The 16,101-nt window shown below is 33.2% G+C and overlaps 1 long non-coding RNA gene across 2 annotated transcripts in view; it reads right to left on the bottom strand.

Moving 5' to 3' along the window:
• Window positions 1-16,101, bottom strand: part of LOC143895626 (uncharacterized) — a 127,131-nt gene that overhangs the window by 109,000 nt on the left and 2,030 nt on the right. For both annotated transcript variants that reach the window (XR_013256378.1, XR_013256379.1), the window contains exon 3: window positions 16,014-16,064. This is a non-coding gene — a long non-coding RNA (uncharacterized LOC143895626). The remainder of the gene's footprint in view (window positions 1-16,013; window positions 16,065-16,101) is intronic.

Raw genomic sequence — 16,101 nt, forward strand, 5'->3', positions numbered from 1 at the left:
ATCGAGCCACTTACGAAAGCAACGCGATAACAATGCTGCAGTATTTTTAGACAGTACGCGAATATATTTTTCTCATCTCTCAAATATAAATGAAACATTTGTTTCATTTCTCACATCTGTATAAATATTTCTTATGAAAATACCTTTTTATGAAATTATATATTGAGCTTTAATATATATATAAAACATATTATATATAATTATTAATTATATTGTTAATAATAACACGTTCGTTTTCATTGATAGATTTCGAACAGGGGTGCGCGCATTTGTAATATTTTAAATTTTGACTTTGTTAAATTGCGTGATATTTTCTCTCCAATTCTGATATTTTACCTGTGGATATATATAAATTGAATACCGCACAATTATTTCGAGATAATGCAAGCTTGCATTGTAACTAACATTATGCAAAATCATACCCTTTTGTAATTTCACATTATGGGGATATCAAAAAGCGCGGCCGACTCTTTTCAAATGAAAATTCGTACAATATTTTATCTAATGTAGCGTATCGCAATTTAAGCGATGCTTCATTAAATCCGGGATTCCTCTCAAGAGTTGATGGACAGCAGAAGGGGTATCTAGAGGGAAGGAAGGAAGGAAGGGAGGACTTTTCAAAGGACAGGTCTCGTTAAGGCGACGCAGTATTATAATGCCTCGTGCTTGTCACTAATGCTGACAGGCACGCGGCTGCTCATCGGCGTATTATATTGCGCGTTTTCATGACGATATGACGAACGCCATTAAGATACCGAAGCTTTTCTATACTTAATGAACTGCAAATCGAGCTTTGAACATATGTTCACGACAGAATTAACTGTATCTACACATTTCTTGGGAGATAAATAAGATATATAAATGAAATTAAATTATTAATAATATAGTATACTATATTTGATTACATGAATAAGTTTGATCCCCTTTCATTTATCAAAAAAATTATCTACAATGAATATAATCTCTTCCTTCTCCTTTATGTGCATTTTATATTATTGTTAGTAATGTAAATTATATATTAATAACAGTAGAATAACATTATCTGCATAATAGTTATAAATAACGGAATATATTTTTTCTAAATTAAAGCTATTTTAAAAAATTATATCTTTCAAATTGCTTGCAAAAAAATTGTTATTATTTATAATTAATTCTGTTTTTTTTTCATAGAGCCTTCTAGGTTTTTTCTTTATAAAGCTTTCATAATTCCTAGGGCCTTATTTCACTTTATGTTTGCAATCTATCTTTAATAAAACTGCTAATTCCTCAATTAACAACTAATCTGCGAAACTAATACGTAGCATTAAACAGCAGGGCGTATACAGGATTTACATTCATCAAAGTGAGATTGTCACATGCAATATAGGTGGCATTCAGAATATTTCTCACACCAGAATGCCTATATTATCCATGCGATACGCAACATCTCAGGCTTCCTTAACACAACCGGCATTGTAAAGTAAAGTTTATCTTAGCTCTCTACGACTCCTTAACAAGTAATTAATTAAAATTGGATATCCGCAACCCGCACAAGCAGATTGCAAATATTTATAAGTAATTAGCTTCAAAGTATTCGTCTGAGGAATTTGCCCGTCTCCCTGCCATATTGCGTTCCCTTTCGAAGGAGGTATTTGCAACGTAATTAGCCTTACGAAGTCTCTCAATACGTTCACCCCTATAATATCACGTGTACTCACGTTGTAGATGTAGAATGGATCGAACTTATGAAGACATATAATTTACTGGTGTTATGTTACATAAAGTAATTAATAATTAATATCTGTAGGGATGTCATTTTATTTATATCCTATTACGAAATCAATCAAAAGCACATCAACTGAAAGGAGGAGATTAATAATAATTGTGTACACGTATGTATTTTAACGGATTGTTTTAAATGCACGAATAATACATTATTGAAGAAAGAATAATGTATAAGAGTGTGTAATCAATAAGTAATGATATGCATGATATTATTATATTAATAAAATGATATTATATAATAACAATGCATATATATTAAATAACATTTTTCACACATTAGATCGTAATTATAGATATACAAAAAAATTATATTTATCGTATTATAGCGAGGGAAGATACATCACTTCCAAGCTTATAAAAGTTTAGATTTGCGTACGAGTAAATCAGTCTTAATACTCACTAACAAGATAAATGACCGGAGTGCGCAAAGTTCCCTTTTTGAGGCAACGCGAGATATGTAATTAGCGGCGGGAAAATCCTTTATTTTTACGATTTTCCGGTACGTACAAATATGAGCAGATCAGGGATGGCTGCGTTATTAGGGACGTTCGGTTCCACGCGAAACCGGCCGGGTAAATTGACTCCGTCGAGTTTCGTGGATCCAATTCCGGCAGAGCGGAATCTTGCTGCCGGCCGATTAGGTTTCACTTCCACCGCGATTCCCTTTACACGTAATTTACCCTCGAGCGACCGGCGTCCGCAAAATATACACCTGCTCTGCTCCAACCGAACAGATTTTTAAGCGCGCCGCGGGCATCGCGTTGTCGTGCATTTTTATATGAATTGGCGATTTTGATACTATACGTTACTGTGTTAATGCTTAACTGATGCAGAAAAGAGCTTATACATTTGTTGTAATCAAAGATTATGCGTACGCAAAAATCAGACAAAAATTTTTTTTAATGTTGAAGATACCTATATCATTTAATATCGAAATGTGATGTGACTAATATCAAGTAATATAGTCGAATTTATCTCTTCAAATGTTTTGAATTGATCTTTCCAAGTAAAATTACAATTTTTCAAAATTATGTTTGCTTTGAATGCTGTAATAGTGCTGTACATTGACAAATATATAAAATTTATAAAATCAAATTATTCTAGCGTTATAAACATTATTTAAATATAATAATATAAATATATACCTGTAATAAAATAATAAGTAACTGTATTTCAAGTATTTTACGTTAGTAAATTACGTTAGTAAATTATTTTTGTTAAACATAAATGAAATACAGACTGATTACAGACTAATTATAATTCTATGGCAAGGTTTCTAGGTTTCAAGGTTCTTTTATGAAGCAACTCGGTTATGTACGTCTGCGGAGTTTATTTTTTTTTCGCCTGCTCTTTGATAATATCTCGTAGCCGTGCGTTTTACAGAGCCATTAGCTTTTAAAAAGAAAACTAGGCTTTACGGATGGAAACTTCTTTTTTAAACAGGCAATTCGACGTCATCGCGTTGTCGGTAATTCGTTAATTCGTACAGCTTTATTCGCAAAGGAACTGATATAATTGCAATATCGGACCTTACCTGAAAATTTATTGTGTTAAAGTGTAATGAAATGTGCGTGCATAAAGCATCTCCAAGCTCATAAAGAACCGCCATGTAACTGCACAGTAAGAGCACAAAGCTGCATGCGCGCATGAAAAAAACCGCCGACGATGTCGGCGACGTCGACGCCGGACATGACTCGATGTTCGCCTCTTGTCTCTGCAGGCGACATAACTAGTGACCCACTTCTTACGTCTTGTTACACAGTACATCCTAAAGAGATATATGAGTACTCTTTGATTTCTCAGTTACCTTTAAATATGCCGACAAAAAAGGAAATGCGAAAAAAATGCAACTGGATATCAATGACCAATATTCAATATTCTCATTGCACATTAGGTTCCTCTAAAGTCGATTAACAGTAACATTCGTTACATTACATTCATGATTATAATTTAGAAAATAAAGAAACTTAAGAATTAGAACTTAAAATTAAAAAATATATCTTTTACAAAATTTATTTGTGTTTATTATCTCATCAATACTATAAAATAGTATCGCGTTTTAAAAAGAGCAAATAATGCTTTAATATTCTCACAGAAATGTCTTAAGTATATCTTGCGGCAAGATTGTATCTCTGCACAATTTTTAAAATGAGAAACGGAGCTTGCATTACTCGCCATAAAGCTTCGCGATTCTTACGACTAAAATGCGATTCAAGAAATTCAGAGACGCAGAGGCGTCATTTAATTCTAAAAGGTAAAAGGTCGGATATGCACAATAGGGTGTCATTCGTAAAAGAAGATGCCCAGCAGTTATCATTAATTGTCATTAAGTAAGAAAAAGGATAAGTTTTATTGCAGCCAATAATTTTCATGTTATGTTTTATCGCGTGGAGTTAAGAAATCACTGTGATTTATGGCACAGATTGTGCGATCTACACATTTTTGCTTTTTGCTTTTTTTGATATAGTCTCGTTTACCCTTTGAGTTTCTATTAATGACTTTATGTTCTTGTATCTATTTTTCCTTATTGTATATTTTTTGTAACTATATTTTTGTGACTTATTTTGTTTTCTTGATGTATCCTTTCTATTATTAAGTGGTGAGATACATAGTTGCGAATACATCTGGAATTGCAAGACAATTTTGCAATTTTTATCCATTCCTGTTGCGTGTCGGATGATCTTATTCCAGATTGTTTCACAAGTCAGGTCTGACGCTTTATACAATCGGGTTCTTTGAGTATATACTTTTCATCTTTTTCAATTCCATTTTTATTCATTCATTCTTTAACTATGCAGTTATATATGCTAAGTTGCAATGTTGCAAAATTTACGTGTACATTTTCTTTAAACAAATCGTCGTCAAAACAAAAATGTTTTGCTGTTTAAATTTTTAGTTCTATTTTTAGAGAATTATTCTTTTCCATGTATGTATATCACAAAAATTAATCTTGAAAATAAAATTTTTTTTTCTAAATTATTCTTTCTGCTTATTTATTTTTGCTATATACTTCTACAGTTATTGATGACGTTCCTGTTTGAATTGCATTTCCGGATCTCTTGATTTTATTCTTGTTGTCAAGTTATTACATTGCTCTCCTTTATTCTTCTCTCTATTCGCACGTCTTTTCTCGTTTCTCGTCTCGCTTCCACTGTCTAACGATAATTCTCGAACACCCGCCGTGCAGTCTCGTCGTACGTGCATACCCGGAGCGTCTCCTCTTGTAGTTTACGCGGTGCTCGTTTATCTTCGGGTAGTTTACCAGTCTTGAGAAAGTTTCGGTGAGAGAGGCTCAGGCTGGGGGAGCTACACCGTGGACCGCGCAGATAGTTTTGCCTCGAACGGGTGTTGTGCTGGGTATACGGCGCACGCGACGCGCGACGCCTCGAATTCTTAAGTCGCACTTGGCAATATATTAGAGTGGTGTGCGTATAAGTTCTGTAATTGCCACGCTATAATAACAAAGCAATGTTGTGTATTGGCATTTGAACATGCTACGTCGTGAATCTTCACGATATGATTCATATTTAATGAAAGAGTTAAAAACAAGTTGGTTAAAAAATTGTATTTTAAAAGCGATCACTTAACTGTCGGACAAATTAATATTTGATTACGGTTGAAATATTTTCTCATCGACTGTCCGTGCACCCCCATTGTCGAACGAACTTACGTTACGTGTCCTAGAGATGATTCAAGAGTAATCCCGAACATGTTCACGCATTTGCATTCAATTGCACCCGAAGGAAAATACCGATTTCGCAGATTTCGTCGAGAGGTTCCGACTATAGACAATCGACCGACCGCTTCTCGCCTGCGGTGAGACATTCTCCAGCATCGTCGGGTAATCCGGTCGCACGGATTTCTTCGTCGATGGAAGTGACGGTGCGCGATCTGCACCCGATATCGAGGAGAGTTTCTGTGGCCTAAATATATCCACAATTACTTTCGACGAAAGGACGACTCCACCTTATCGATACACCGCATCGGATCACCGCGCGCACACATATATATACGTGCATAGTACGTAATTTCCGAACAAGTCGACCACCTTGAGCAACGGCACAAACAATCCCCTCATTCTCCGGTATCGCACGGTGCAGCCCCTCGGGAGCTGGTTAGAGACAAAGGGGGAAATAAATCGCAGACCACAATGCCTTTCCTTGCTTGTCCCTCCCGCACTAGCGTCTTCGCCACTTACAATACTCTCGCCCGATGATCACGAAGACTCGCTTCTCGCCGTTTGTACATCCGCCTCGAACGACTCGTTGCCGAACGTACGGTGTGATGTTATCGCTTGGCGCGTAATCTTTGATTTCTATTATTAACGCAAATTGAAAGTAGTAGAGACGTTACATTAATGGAAGTTTATTTATAATATAACCAGTACATGTAGATAAAAAAAAATATAAAAAATATATTTATAATATATTTGATTTTCTATCTATATTTTTATTAAAATTGAATTTTTATATATTATTTCTTTTATAATCACAATTATTTTATTATTTAAATATAACATTATTATAATATTAACTTTCTATATTGTAATATATTTTATTTATATTAAAAATTATTATTATATAATATTTAATTAATTATTTATAACAGAATTAATTGACTAATCCTTATACTGAATTACATTTAATTAATTAGTCCTACGCTGTTCATGTTTTAAATTTTGATCCTATTTACAGAGTAAAAAAAAATCTATCAAATCTATTAACCCTAAGCAAGCCATACTTATTTTCGAATCCTTAATTCGTCACACTCCGGTCCGTGAGACCGCGCGACTTTGTCGCATTATCATTTTCATTTCTAATTAATATTTTCAAGCTTGTACTGTAGAAATTGCAAATACAGACGCTGAATAAGATGTTTGATGTTTATGATAATATCAGGTCAAGAAAATTATTTAAATGTAAATTTAACTTTATTATAAGAAAAGTAGAAAATTAGAACAACTTGGAATTAAACTAATTCAAATTTCTTTCCTACACTATATATAAAGAGACAAGTAAAAACGTAGAAAATTATATAAATATCAACTGACGCAAATTTATCAATATACGCATATATATGGGAAATGCAAACAAAATCAAAATCTAAAAATTTTTGAAATAAAAATTGGAAAATGCAGGACAAATGCAGAAATAAATAACTTGGCTGTGTAATACTTATTACATTATATGATAGATCTATTTTTATATGACCTTTAATTAATTATTATTAAGTCATTATAAGATATTTATTTAAAAAAAAAGTTGGTTTGGTTACAAATTTATAAAAACATTTTACCGTAAGAGAAACAAACAGAAACTTCGGAACGCGACAGAAGATTAGTTGCCAATGACAAGCAACGCTTTTGTTTTCGAGAAAAACACTAATTTTCGGCAGAGGCCAAGTCAGGCTCGACATTATTCCTTGTCATCGATTATTTAATGCATTGCGTAATCTTATTCATAGTGCATGAAATAAATATTTAGGTTTATTCCTTTTCAACATTTATACGAGAAAATATTTGTTTATACTGTTCACAATTTCCTAATCTACTGGCATTACGTTAGAAAACTATAAACATAGTACTGACATTTTATTCCTACTTATGTAGTTGCATATTCCCCCAAAACGCAGTTTTATATTGTAATGAGCCTGTATATGGCCGTCAGTAAAATGAACCAGCGGCGTACTGAATACTTCCATCCTAACCAATACTAATAGAACGACAAGCTAATCTAATTAAAAATCGAAACGTCAGATATAGAACTATGAACAATTTCATGGTATTTACAAGAGCGCTTTTAGCCATAGTTTTATTAAACATAACGAGTGGCACATTTCTCTACATTGGCATATTCCCCCCAGTTACTCTATGTATAAGTTAATCTATATACTGCGCAGTAATGTACCAGTAAAAATACTCAAGAGTCATTAATACAGATACCTACATGTAATAAAATTATGGAATTGCGTGAAATTGCACGGTCTAGAAATTAGTTTCCATTTGTATCACTCGTTCACTGTCATGAGATGAGAATTACAACTGTAATATAGGTATCGAGACTCGGACTCTGCGACAGTAACATATTGCGACGGCGCTTTATCGTCTTGGATTAGATTTTCATAGGCAGTAACGTGAAATATCTGGAACTTCTTTACTGCAATATGGCCAATAATAAAAGCTCTATTTCTGTAGTAACCAATAACAATATTTTCTCTTATATATACTATCTCCCGTCTCTGCTACGCGAAATTCAACGCCTTCTAGTGCGACTGTCAAGTAATAATATTTATTCGTAACATCCGTGGTTTACAAGATTTTTTTAGTTTATTAAATTTTTTTTAAAATTTTACTTTAGCTTAAAACGAGATTCAAGATGGCAGTTGTATTAGAGTAAAAAAATATTAGTTCTCAGATTTTTTTTCCGACACATGCGGCAAATTAATTTTCGACTCGTCGATAGTCAGATTCAGTAATCCCGAAATCCAATGAGAGCATTTGCGAGAGTGATTCGGACATTACGCTGTCGTTTTTGTGCGTCGTTCGCATTCTCCGTTGGACGTTTTATGAAACGGAAGCCTACCAAATTGGAACGTCGAAGGGAGATTTACAATTTGACGACCGTGCCACGCTGAGAACAAAAATCATTGGCATCGTTGGCGCCGATGGCCGCTACACGTTAATGCACAAACGGGCCGGTGGATGCGCATTGAATCACCAGGAGAACGCATTACGCATTCGCCAAACAACTCGGTCGTCGTAAATCGTACCTCTAGCGGTCGCGCCGCTCATAATTTATCCCGGTTTCTGCTCATGCCGTTCCCTAAATACAAGCAGTTACGGCGTTACGGAATTACGAATTCAGACGGACGAAATTCTTGGTTATCGGACCTCACCGGCTGACCACCTCACTCGAGGTAACTTTATAATTCTGATCTTGCGCGCCGGCAACGATCTCTTCTCTCGTATATCAATTATATTGCTTTTTAAGCGGTCGTTCTACTATGCGTTTTACCGCCGATGCCAAGATACGAATACTTATGCTGTACTATTTTTGAAATGTTAGAAATGGACACTTTATTTCTTGATGTGTAAAGATGTGTAAATAAAATAATGTAGATGTAGATCCTTAAACAAAACTACCAATATAATTAAATAAATTTGTATCATAAAACAAATTTTATCAGACTTTTAACAAAATTGATGTGATGTGATGTGATTACAACTGCAGTTATAACATTAACTGCAGTTAAATAATTTGTTAAAATAATTGCAATGTCTACATAACACGAAAAAAATAAAAATTTTGCACATAAAAAAAAGGAGAAAAAAAAGATGTTCTTCATTAATCATTTGAATTGTTATTTTGATAAATATAACAATAATGGTAATAATGTACCATGAGACGATGTCAAAAGTAATAATTTTTATAATAAAGGAACGTTGCAAACAAAAAAAAATTGAATGTGTTAGTCGAGATTTCTTTCGCTCGCAAAGAATGAGCAAGTTTAGCCGAAGGGTGAAACTGAAGGGTGTTCGAAATTGATAAATCAAAATGTGCCAATTCGATCTCTCTTATGAAGCGGAGAATGTCCCCGGGCGGTATAACGACTGCTAAATCTATAACAGATATTGAGAAATTTATTATATCACTTTTTCGCTGTATTCAACGTTATCCGAAGGAGTATTTATAGGTTTTCTCCCGGCAATTACATTAGGATCTTTTCAATTAAGAAAATCAAGTTCAAACTAATATTAATCGAAGAATGTACAATATATAATTTTAAGTTGTGCATTTAGCATATATTATGTATAATGGCGAGTTGCCGAATGCGTACCGGTCGCCTAAATCGTATATACCTTTTGCACCATGTTACAAAAAGACTAATAACAAATTAATTTGTGAAAGATTAAACATGTAATGATAGGTACCTAACCTAAACATCAAGCTATTTCCAACGTTTAATTGCGTACAAATCACTAAATGGGAAATATAATATAGTAGCACACATTATTCGACGACTCATCTACCCTAATTAGATCGTTCTCATTTATTTGTAGAAAATGAATTTTTATGTAACATTGACTGGATCGAGGAATATCTCTCTTCTCTTCTTAAATTTCCAATAACTTCGTCGACTGTCGCTCCCGGTTATTCCGAAACGAGATCGTTCGAATACCGAGTATCTTCTCTACGGGCTCTAACCCGTCAAACCGTCTCGTTGTTAGGGACTGTGGCCTTATCTGCTGCGAGATATAACCAGCGAGCATTCGACGGGACAATCTCATTACGAGGCAGGCCATTATCTGCGCGCCCGTCGGGTAATTTAATATAAACGCACTAATTGGAAAACTCCGTCTTGGACCTGCCTCGGACTACGGTGTGCGCGTGTTGATACGTCGGAGCAATATTTGTTGCTAAAGAGCACAGCAGCAGGAAATATATTTCTTGAATATTAATTACAACATCTCTCTCTCTCTCTCTCTCTCTCTCTCTCTCTCTCTCTCTCTCTCTCTCTGTTCCGACACACAATAGACCGGATTCAAAATCAGATTTTGCATAGAATTATATTATATTTTATAGGGATATACATACTTTGCTTGCGCTATTTCCATTATATCATTGATATGTATTATTAATAAATTTTATCAATAAAACTTTACAAAATTTATTTATATTTAACATGTGATGTGTGTGCTATTTTTTGATAGTTCTTCGAATGATAAACAATAATGCTAATAAGTCGATTTAAAGTGCAGAATGTAATCAATCTTGATTGCAAAATTGTATAAATATAAAAGTCTATATTAATGTTTCTATCACATATAATAATCTTTAATATTTTGCATCAGTTGCTTGCAAAGTTATAACGAATATGGAAATTATGTATAAGCGAAGCGTAAATTAGAGCCTGCGATAATCAAGGAAAATTTTAAGGCTCATGTAATTATTAAACCTGTTGTCTACTAATTGCTCTCCCGGACAGGGGACGGAATTATTAGAAAGAAGTAAGGATTAAATTTCTCCAGAACGTTTCCGATATATCATTGGCATATAGAGAAGAAGATAGAGTAATATTATAGATCTATTATATACGGCGATAACGCAAAATTGCAAATAATTAAATGAAATAAGATTTAATCCGGTAAACGTAAAATGCAAGTTTAGAGAATGATGCTGATCAAACAAGGTAAAACCATACGAGAAATGACCATCCGTGATGTTGTAACGTTGCCACGCATTTTCATCAAACCTCGAATGAGAACGGCTGTGGACGCGGAGCTTCAACAAAATGAAACGTAAATATTGGCTGAGCTACTCCGGGTAGGCCAACTTAAAACTCTCTCGCCGGTCCACCCTCGTATTAATAAAGATGAGCGCATTCCGTACATCCGGCACATTGTACATACTCCTAGTACATACCAACTTTCTGAAGCTCCAACTTGTGCGAGCGTTGAAGTGCCAACGACGCGGTGCTTCGAAATGACTGTCTTTGTGCGTTACGCGTTTTGACCTGGTTTCACTTTTGTCGTTAACAAAGAAGCTGATACTGTTGAAAATGTTATTTAATAATAATAATTATTTAATAATAATAAAATTATTATTTAATAATAATTATTTAATAATAATTATTTAATAATAATAGTTATTTAAAACTATCGAGAAGTCAAAATAATTTAATTTTTATGCGCAAGATTTTATTAAAATCCAATTAAGATCCAACCATAATATTGGTTAAAATTAATTGTAAGCAAGAAACTATAATTTTAGTATTTACACATTATATTCTATAATAAAATGCATAATTTAATTATAAGATACTTTTACATTACTTGATACAATGTTTGTCGTAACTTTCCCAGATAAATTAAATTCAATGACAGAGATAGATAGAAAGTAATTAATTTTGAAAAAGTCTATACCTAAGTATATAACCATGTTTAGCAACTACCGAGCGAAAATTTAATTATGTCTACAATTTAATTTTATGCCAAGAATGATTAATATATATTAAAACTGTATTATGTGAAATATATATTATATTATATTGTATCATATTACATCTATATCATATTATAAATTACTTATTAAAAGTGTAAAATATTATGTGTAAATTAATTATATACCTATATAAACTTTTAAATTATTATATATCTGCGTAAGTTAATAAATGTTATATATAATTAATATAAATTAAACTATAAGAATTTAGATCATATTTCTGTTCGTCGCTACCATGGTCTAATAATTTCGATGGAAACGCTTCGCAGTCATGGAAGTCAATTAATTAATGTATGCACAAACCGTCGCGCACGATTTCTGAGCATGGTGACTAAACTCAGCTACTGATTTCTTGAGTACACAGTAAACAGAGATGAGGGAGTAGTTCGGGTTAACCGCTGAGTAATTGCACTTTAACCAAGTTAAATCGTACTCCCGTTATTATCGCGAACTCGAGATGTTACGCGGCAGGTCTAACCCGATCAAAGCAGTTCGTCGAAGCTGCTCAGAATTTCTATAGAATTGGTTTCTATGGATTTGTACTTTACAACGATATACGTAACTAAATTATATCCGAAGATTGAATTTACCTTTAATATATCAAGCAATAATTAAAAAATAATTAATAAAGAAATATGTACATATTTGCAATATTAGTATTTCAAAAAATAAGTGAATTATTATTTCTATATAAGAGAGATTAAGAATTTAAATCTTAAATCAAGACATCGAGCATGAAAACTTTTCTTAGTAATCGTAGAAAATTGAAGATTGCATTTCGAAAGTCTCGTTACGTCAATACGAATCATACTCGATCGACTCATGTACGATTTATCAGTTATACCGCGACTGTGCGGTACAAACAGAACTGCTTTATCGAACGCTTATCGCAAAGCCCATTATAATACCGCTTATTGCATGCTGGGAGAAATACAATAAGCTTCAACTGATTTGCATAATGGCCTTGTACTGTATCGTCTAGAAAAAATTCCGATTCGAATCCAATGATACATAAGTACGACTTTAGAATTCAAAGCGTACGTTTCTTTGAGCATTGAACACTGAGTCTTTACTGAGTATTCAAAGAAACATGCGCGTATGAAAAACTCCATTAAATGGGTTTTAAATGCGACAGCAATGTATGTATCAAAGTATCAATGTGCACAAAAACATTTTATATGTGAATTATATTATTGAAGATTATTCAAGATAGAATTTTTGTTAAAATATTATTTGTCTAATTTTAATCATCGACTTCAATCAACCACTTATAAATTATAATATTATACATATACTGTATAATAATGTTTAATGTGTTGAGCTGAATTACTATTAATATTAATGTATATATGTATATGCATTAATTTTATTTCAAGGTTTCTCAAACTTTTTTTATTTGCGACCTCTTTGAATGATTTTTTCGCGATCCTACATATAACCCTTCTAAAGTGTCACGGTTATATTAATAGATAATTCATTACTCATTCTGATGTAATTTTCGAGTTCCCAATGATAAAAATGATGTATGTGTGTCAAATATTGCAATGTATGTATTTATAATTCATTACAAGTTTCATGTGGTTTATTATGAAAAAAAAAAATAATGGAATAACATTTTATTTATTGAAAATATACTATTATAAAAGTGTAAAAAAGCCGAATTGATAAAAAAAGTTATTAAATATACCTTGAGATGTTTTACAATATATAAGCACCATAAGCATCAGTAAATTTTATGTACAGATAAAACTGATTATCTAATTATTTATTTAAATCATAATATTTACGCGACTCCCTGAGAAGTCGTGATCCCTAGTATGAAAAAAGCCCTGGTTTACATCACCTGCATGGGCATATATGATCTACGCGACTTCAATTTTTATTATTTGTGTTGTCTTATACATATATGGACACGAGTTATAGCGGATAACGCTCGTTCTGTTTGTTTCTCTTTCTCACTTGGACTCGAGAAAACGACAAGACGTCTATTATTGCGGAATAGTTTTTTTTTGTTCCAGACAGTCGTGATAAATTTTTGTATTTGCTAACATTGCATATCCATAATTCGTTGCACGAATTACCGGGCGTATATTTACTGCAAATCCAAGTGTGTTATTTTTACACGCATAAACGTCTAAAATGACACACTAGACTGACGCTTTTTTTTCATGTTTTTCTTATATGTTAAATTACTTTATATAACTATTTAAAACATGTTTAATCATATTAAATTAAAAGTTAATACGTTAATTTAATCTTGTTAAATGACGTGATTTAAAACGGCAAGAAATGTGTAAGAGCTTCAGCTGAAATAACTGCCATGCTAAGCTAAAATTGTGTTATGTAATATCTTTCGTTGAATATAATGAGTTAACAAGAGAATTTAATGAATTCTTTCAATTACCTACAAGCTTGATTCTCAACGGCGTGCTCGCATTCTCTTTTCTAATTTTCCATAACAAATAATAAACGTTGTTTTTGTATTTATTATATGCACATTTGTAAGAATGACTTTTATATGTATTTATTGTTTATATATACAGTATTGTAATGACGTTGGTATTCAGCTCCACGATTCAAGTAGCGCATATGCTTTATATTTACGCGCAGCCAAACATAGAATTCGATTATACTGGAAACTCTCCGTCTGGAAATCGTTATTACTCCCCAAAAGTATACGTCAACGTCAGAGTGAGGTATTTTCCTCAACTGCGGGAGTCGGTCATAAAAAGGCGGCATCGCTATTCGATTCGATGTTGCGAATGGCTATAACGTCTCCATTTCCGCGCGTTTACATTTAAATCGGCGCATTAGCGACTGCAATTTCATTCCAATTTACAACTTCACAATCCCCGGTACGGATTCGGCGGATGAGTTCTTCACATCCACGATATTCGAGCTCGCGAGTGTGCGCGCGTACACGCGTATGTAGAATGGAACGAAGAGTTTCGTGACAAGAGTAACAAATTTCAGCCGGTAATTGAGCAACTTCTCATATCTGCTTTCGCGATATTGTCAGCTTGTCATGTTCAACTGAATTATGATGGACATTCAAAAATATAATTAATGTATTCAAAAATAAAATTTACATTTTCTACTTGAATGCTTAAAAATTCTTTCAAATATTAAATGTGTATAGTGTATATATCCGATATATTAAAGATATATGTGTATCAACATCGATAATGCTGCTTGTTGATGGTTCGGATAATCGTTTCTCAGTTCATTAGTGTAACAAAACTGACTTCCATCTCGAAGATATTAAAGAAGAGGAAGAGCTGTTCGTTTTTTCCGTAATGATTGCATAGTATAGACGACAGGTAGACTTAAGATAGAACGAGAAAAGAGAAAAAGAGAAAAGAAGAAAATGAGAAACGGAAAAGTGAAAACACGAATAAAATGCAAATGGCTATTATTTGATCCTCGAGCTGACGAACACGAAGCAGGCCGAAGGGTGCTTTTTGAAAACGACGGTTTACTATATCTGTTATACCGGACGGGGTGATGGTGATGCTCGCGCAATTACTCGTCGACTGTTTGACGACGTACTCGAGGGTAGAAAGGCGGACGGAGGAGATTGTTTAAAATATTCGAAATGTTCTTGACAAGAGCGAGTGCACTTCTTTTGCCTCGTTTTAACCGGTACAAATTAGAATTTGGATTTTATCAGATCACGGCTCTTGTCACGACAATTAATGAATAATTATAGATAACATTTTATTTTAAATTCCTTTGAAAAATTGTTTATAAAAGAAAGCCTTTCTGAAAAACTCAGAGGAATCTCAAACACACACACACAAGAACATGTCTCTTTATCATAAATTGCTTAGAAATATTACAATTTAACGTACACATTTTATAAATATAGGTACTTCAGTGCACAAGGATGAACAAATCGAGTTATTAATCGAATGTTATCAATCACGGTAGTTTATGTTAAAAAAAGACAACATGGTATCCGTTCAACTATCTCTTTCTCTCTGATCGTTGGAGAAGGTACGGCAGAGCTCATTTTAGTATGGATATAGTTCAATACTGTCATTAAATGACTCATTGTTGCGACTCATGCAGCGTTTCATAGAAAAGAGAAACATATTCTCATTTTGTTAAGGCAACAAATCTACGAGAGATGTAGTATTTTTATACTACAATTTTTATACCATAATTATCATAATTCGATATTCATTTACCTTATATTTGTGAATAATCGTAGATTCGTTACCTTATAGTAAAAAAATTCTGACTCACCAACTCGATGCGCAACGGGCGGAGTTATTCGGCCACGTAGCTACGGTGATCCTGTAACATACAAACGTAAGATTCAAATTAAAGAAGG

The sequence above is a fragment of the Temnothorax americanus genome, unplaced genomic scaffold, assembly GCF_048541705.1.
Source record: "Temnothorax americanus isolate GAGA-0224 unplaced genomic scaffold, ASM4854170v1 Scaffold16, whole genome shotgun sequence".
Classification (NCBI taxonomy): domain Eukaryota; kingdom Metazoa; phylum Arthropoda; class Insecta; order Hymenoptera; family Formicidae; genus Temnothorax; species Temnothorax americanus.